We start from the raw sequence: 7,430 nt of genomic DNA, 5'->3' as shown, positions 1-7,430 counted from the left end.
CCTAGTAACCTAAATCTTATCTATTTTCTTCTATAACGAGGGATCCTCCTTAAGAGACTATTATATTATTTCTTATAGCCTTTTTAAAGGGTTAAATCCTTTAGGTCGGTTTTCCTCGAAGACCTACTAGTATTATAATAACCGATAGCCTAGGGATTTATAGGCTAGGCAGCCGTTTCGCCTAGTCTTTCGTTTCTTCGAGGAATCCTTATCCCGATCTAGAAGGTCTACTTAAAAACCCCCCCTTTTTACCCTTTATTGCTAATATTAATAAGGTTCGATTTCGACTAGTTCCTTGATTTTTCGACTAACGGACTAAAAGGTCTATTAGGGGACTAGTCGGGCCGGTCTAACTAACGGGACCGGGGCCGGGCCCGGAGCTAGAGGCGGAGCCGGGACCGGGGCAGCCGTTAAAGACGGGGTTAAGGCTCTCGAGGCAGGAGGAGCCGAAGGAGCAACAGCCGTAGCAGCAGCAGCAGGAGCCGTAGCAACAGGGGCTGCAGCAGCTGCAGGGGCAGCAGGTCGAGCCGTCTAGGTCGAGTGCTAGCTACGAAGGAATAAGACTGCTTGCTATTATACTCTAGTAGCCTCTTCGTCTAGTTCCCTACTAGCCTCTCGAAAGATAGTCGAGTAACCGTTACTAATAGGCTTTATTAGCAGAGATATATCCCGTAGCTACTAGCCGGAAAGAGCTTCTATAAGGAAGTATTAGTTAGCTTCCTCGAGGATTTCTTCTTACTTAGCTAGCTACGAAGAAGCTAGTAGGTTCCTAGTAGAAAAAGCTCCTAGGTAGGCCGTATAGGTCTTCCTAATACGGTTAGTTATATAGCCCCTCGAGGGAGCTATTAAGGTCTCGAGCTTTAAAAGCCACTGCCTAGGAGTCTCTTCCTCTCGAAGAGTAATTAGCTTTACGGTATTAACGGATTCCGTTATTGCCGTACGTGCGGTAGTTAGTAGCTTCGTCTCGTAAAGGTATTCCTTACGGTAACTCTCGTAGTTACCTAAGGCAGCAGAAAAAGCTCTCTACTATACGGAGGTTAGCTCGGAGAAGAGGGATGCTCCCTCTATAAATTCCGTTGCCCTAGGATAAAGAGGGGGCTCGAGAGGGTCCTACTTATTAAAGAAGACTAAATTATAGATAGTTCTATCTATACGAGCCCGTAGCTCCTTTACCTACTTATCCTAATCTTAGGGCTCTATAAGAATCGTCCTACGGACCGTAGGGACGGTAGAGGAGTCGGTTTTCGTTATCGTTATAGAAGAAGGGGGATAGAAAAGTCGGGTAAAAATCGGCTTTTCTAATAAGAGGGGTAAAAGGAAGCTACGAGGGATATAAGAAAGGTGCCTTTTATAGTAGCCGGAAGGTATAGGAATTCTATTCCTCCTAGGCTTATAACTCTCGCAGAGAGAGATATAAGAAGTATATATAAAATGCATAAAGGTAAAATTAAAAGTAAGGGGTCGGATAGGCAGGGCAGAGAGATTTAATTCTTACGGGAGCAGTAATTACGGTAGGGGAGTAATTATTATATTGCCTTAATTATCCTTCTTTCCTCTATCTAACGCCCCTCTTTATACCCGTCTAGTATCTCGATTAATAAAGAAGATCCTACTTAAAGAAGCTACTAATATCCTTTCGACTACCGAGCTTTTTACCGGTTTTTCCCCTCCTTTCTAGCCGTTGCCGGTATATCCGTCTTATCTTTCGCTACCTCTATAAGAAGCTATCGCTACTTTTACTTCCCCTCTTACCCCTACCCTCCTCTCTATACCTTCTTTTAGCCCCTTCCTTAAAACCTGTTTTTTAGCTTCTTAGGTCCCTCGTGCTAAGGGATATCTCCGAGAACTACGAAATCAGGCCACGCTTCGCGATAAATATATTATATAGGGAATATACTAAGATTTCCTAAGTAATAATAGCTTTTTAAGGATTATATTAATATTTCCCTAAGAAGTTATTATAAGAATATAATAGGGAAATTATAAAGAAATACCTATACTTACTTTAGGAAAATACTAGGAAATACCGCTAATATACTATACTACTATTATATAATTATAAAGTTAAGATATTACTTAGTTAAAGCCTTAAGTAAGGTCTTACGCTTACTATAGTATATATAAAAGATAGAGAACCTATTAGTTCTTAAGTAAGTAAAAAAGAATATAGATAGTTATTATTACTCTTACTTTAACTTATAAGACTAATAGCTAGTTTATATTTAATACGCGTAATAATATATAGTAGCTAGTCTATATAATATATTTAATTATATATAGTAGCTAGTTTATTTAGTTGCCTATTAAACCTATATTAAATCTAAGTAAATAGCTAAGTTAAAGTACTAACCTTCTATTAAGGGACTAGTATATAATAATAACTATCTTATAAGGAAAAGCTTATAGCTTTATAAGTATATATTAAAGAGCTAAAGGAAATAAAATACTTATAAGATCGTATTATATAATTAAAAAAGGAAATTACTAAATATACTAGTATTATTATTATTTATTTAAGAAAGCGTTAATAGTCTTACTTTTTTAAATTAAACGGTAGTTATAATAGTAAGGTTAAGATTAAAAATATCGCTTAATTATCTTAACTTACTAATATATAAAAACGTTTAAACTAAACTTATAATTTAAAGGACGCCTTTATAGTAGCGCTTAAACGTTTTTATTAAGATAAAATAAAGATCTTTTATATAATAGATTATAGATATAGTAACTATAAAGCGAGATAGCGCTAATACCTTAAAAAATAAACGCTAATTAACTAAACTAAATATAATATAAATTAAGTATACTTTAAAAAATAAATACTTATCTTAATTAAAGATACTATTAATAAAAAGATACTATTAATAATATAATTAAAGGAGGCTTACTTATTATAAAGTAAGTAAAGGTATATATATAAGTACTATTTATAAGATAATATTAATAAGCTATATAAAGCTCTTTTATACGCGGCTAGCTTATATATATATATATAGGATCTAGCCTTTTATATATAACTATATAGCTTAAGCTATAGCCTAAGCCTATAACTTATAATAGTTAAAGACTTTTATATAATACCCTTCCTTAAGTATAGCGCGGCGCTACCTTATTAATAGCTTTTATATAATTAAGCTTATATTACTAGCTCTACCCTACCCTTTTATATTAATTATACTATCCCTATTAGCCTTATTATCCCTACGCTTATTAGCCTAGGTAGTTAGAACTTAGCTTTATACTTATTAGCTAGCTAGCTATTTAAATAAGGGCGTAACCTATTATATACGCCCCTTAGGTAGCTAGTAGCTAGCCTAAACCTATATAAGCCTTAGGTTACTTATTCCCTTAGCCTTAAGTAGCCTCCTTTACTAAAGGGTATATAAAGTAGTATCCCTCCCTTCTTTCTTCCTTTTTTTTCTCCTTTCTTTAACTATAGTAATAGTAGTAATAAGTAAGTTTTACTTTACCTAAGGTATTAGTTTATTCTTAGCTATATAAGCCGCTCTATTAATATATACTTATAATAATAGCTATAATAATAATAATAGCCTTAATAATAATAATAACTTTAACTAATAAGTTCTCTACTTTATAAAGTAAGAGGCTATATTCTATTATACTAACTTTTATAATAAATATATCTACTTATACCTCTCTTACCTCCTTTTTCTTAAAGTATATAAAGTTATTTATCGACGCTATACTAGCTATAGCTAATAATAGCTCCGCCGCTACCGCCGCTCTTACCTATGCCCTTACTACCGCGGTTACCGCCGCCGTTACTACTTTTACTATACTAGCTACCCTTATATTACCTTTTAAGGTAATAACGCTATCCCCGCCGCCCTATATAACGCTTAGCCCTTTAGCCCTTACCTCTACCTCCGCTACCCCCGTAAGTCTATAGTTAAGTAAGTATAATAGATATTTTCTACTAACCTCTTATAATATAAGCGCTAAGTATAAGCTAGCGCCGCCCGCTTAGCCCCTTATATATATTATACGTTATAGGAGCTTAACTACTTTAATTAAGTTAAGCGCCGCCGCGGCGGTAGCTACTACTAGTACGCGCGCGCTAGCCGCGCTTATAAGGCAGCGCCTCTTATTCTACTCGCTATAGCGTTAGCTTAAAAGGCTAATATATATAGGTAAGCGCTAGGGGCTACTAAGAAGCGCCTTACCGCTATTACTACTATATACTATAACCTCCGCGCCCTTAAGCGATAGGGCCTTATACTTAAGTAAGTCCTTACTCCTCTACTCCCTTGCTTTTACTTTTAACGCGCCCGGCGCTAGGGATACCGACTCTATCGCCTTATTAGCGGTCCTCTTAGCCGTGCCCGCCTCTACTACTACTACTACCCTTACTACCGTAGCTAATACTAGCCGCCGCCCTTTTACCCTTAAAGCCGCCGCTGCCGCCGACTAGCTTATAGGCTTAGAGGGCTACCTTAGTACCCTAGAAAGCGCTACCGCTACTAATAAGTAAGAGGAGGCTAATAATAATAATAGTAATAATAATAATAATAATAATAATAATAATAAAGGTAATAATAATAATAAAGAATAAGCTTAGGTTATAAAGGAATATATATTATAGTATAATTAGTTAAGTAGTAAAGATAGCTAAAGGTACTATACTATATATATTATATTCTTTTTATTATAAGACTAAAGCTTATAAAAAAAGGGATTTCTCTTTTTTAATTAAAATAATAAGTAGTTTATAACTTATAAGTAAAGTAAATATAATTCCTTACTAATACCTTACTAATATATTAGTACTATATACCTAGGTACTTTATTAGCTTATATCTTTTAGTAGCGCTCTTATAATTATCTCCCTTTTTATATAAACGTCCTAGCTATATCTTTAATATATATTACTTTTATTATACTATATATATTTAGTTAAAAAAAAAGGTAGTTTTAGTTATATATCGCGCGTATATACTTATATAAGTATATACTAGTCTATACTTTATAACGTTAATAGTTATTATATTAATAGTTATAGCTAAGTAACTATTATAATATCGCTTATATATTAGCTATATAACTATAATATAAAGAGTATATATATATATCTCTTACTTCTTTTTTTTTCTTTTCTTCTTTAACTCTTTTACTTATAATTACTATAAAGTTTTATACTTTTTTTTATTAATCCTTTATACTTTTTTATATTACTTTTTACTAGTAGTCTATTAATAATAATACCTTTTACTATAGGAAAACATAGTTATTAATTATATATATTAATTATAGTATATTTATTAAAGCGCGTTTTACTTTTACTTATATAGCGTAATAGTCTTTATAATATTTATACTAAAGAAAGTAAAGAACTATAACGCCGATTTCCTATACTATATATAGGAGTAGGTAGTAATAGGTTTACCTTTAAAGTATAAGCGATTAGCTTAAAAGTCTTATAGTAATATTAGTTCCCCCTTAATAAAGAAAGCTAAGAAATATATAAGGGAATCTTAGTCTTAAGTGACTCTTAGTCTAGGACTTAATATTAATAAAGGTTATGCTTTTATTACTTTATTAAATACCTTAACTTTAATAACTAATAATCTTACTTATATATACTAAGAAACTTATAAGTTTATTACTTTTATTAGCGATATTAATACTAATAAAGGGACTATACTTAGGCGCTCTTAAGTAAGTACTAATAACTTAGCTATAAAAACAACTTCTTATAAAACTAATATATACTTATAGTAAGTATATATTATAATAAAAATACTAACTAATACTAGGAATTAATTTAGTAGTATTAATTACCCTTAATAACGATACTATACTAAGGCTAAAAGGTAGGTAAATATAATAGTAGCCCTTAATATATTAAGCTTAACTAAAGTATATAGCGTAAAGAGATACTACTTAAATTTATATACCTTAATAAAGTAAGTTAATAAACTTAAAGTAGCGATATAATATTAGCCTAGGCGCTAAGGGACCTTATAAAAAAAGTAGTATATAATAAACTTATAGGCTTTATCTTAAGTATATAGTTTAGTAAGGTATAGATAGTAGTTAAATAGCTTTTTAAGGTAAAAAGCTATACTAATAGTATGTTATTAATAGTACTTTATATAGATAAGAGTTTTAAAATAATAATTTAAGAAGTAATTAAGGAGGTAGTTAAGGAAGAACTTTACTAAAGTATCGCTTTAGGCCTAGGGGGCTTAAAGCGAACCTAAGCTATAGTTATAGCTAAGACTAAGGAACTAGCTTAATATAAAGCCGCGGTAAAATAAGTCCTACCGCGCTATAAATATAAGATTATTATAGTCCTTACTAAGGCACCGCTTAAAATCCTAAGCTATAAACTAAAGGATATAGTAAAGGCAGTAAATATAGCCTTAAAAGCTATAAGCACTATAATAGTAAGGCGCCTTTAAAGTAAAGATATTATAGTTATATTTAATACCTTAGTAAGAGCTTATTAAAAGGACTAAGGCTAAGTTAAGGCTATATTTAAACTAAAGGCTATAGTTACCTACTATATATATATAGTAGTTATTAAGAATATCCCTTTAAGGGTAGCGATAGTAAATAAGAAGTAATTACTTTATAAGATTATAAAGGTAAGTAAAGTTAAGGTCCTTTAAGCTTAGGCGCTATACCTTTAATCTAAGATATTAATAGTAGTAACTATACTTATTAAGGTTAGTAGCTTAAAGGAAGCTAATAAGCTTTATAACCTAAGCTTAGTCCTTAAAGTATAAATCTTTTAATATAAACCTTATAATAAGTCGGTCTAACTATAAAGGTACTATAACTACTATAAGTATAGCTATATCGCTAAGCGGTATATATTAATATAACTTTATAGCTAATATAAGAGTATAATATATAATAAAAGTAAGGATAAATATAAAGCTAAGAAAGGTAAATTCCCTTATAACTATATCTTATATTAAAGGGACTATTTATTATACACTTAAACTTACTTTATTATAAATAAAGCTTAGGAAAAGGTAAGAGAAAACTACTTATAATAACCTTAATAATTTATAAATACTTAGACTTATATTAATTAATAGGTACTACTTACTATTAAAACCTAAGGCGTTCTTAAATCGACCGCGGTTTAAAAGCAAGGATTAAGTAAACCGCGCTAAGATAAAAGGTTACGCTTAAGATACCTACTAGCTAGTAAGGCTAGAAAGGCTAAACTAAGTATAAACGATATTTATAAGTATAGTAAATAAAGAAGCGCTAAGAGATAGAGCGCTTCCCTCTTTATATAAACGACCCCTTTTACCTTAACCTTACCTATATATAACTAAAAGTACTATTTTAGAATATATAAAAAAGATATATAATAAAAGACGCGGTTATTAAATATATAGTATTTATAGCGTACTTATTAGAGCGCGTTCTACTTTTGCCTATATAGTATAATA

Source organism: Hirsutella rhossiliensis (genome assembly GCF_020360975.1).
Source record: "Hirsutella rhossiliensis strain HR02 chromosome Unknown scaffold00009, whole genome shotgun sequence".
NCBI lineage: Eukaryota > Fungi > Ascomycota > Sordariomycetes > Hypocreales > Ophiocordycipitaceae > Hirsutella > Hirsutella rhossiliensis.
Note: the sequence above shows the minus strand (reverse complement) of the source record.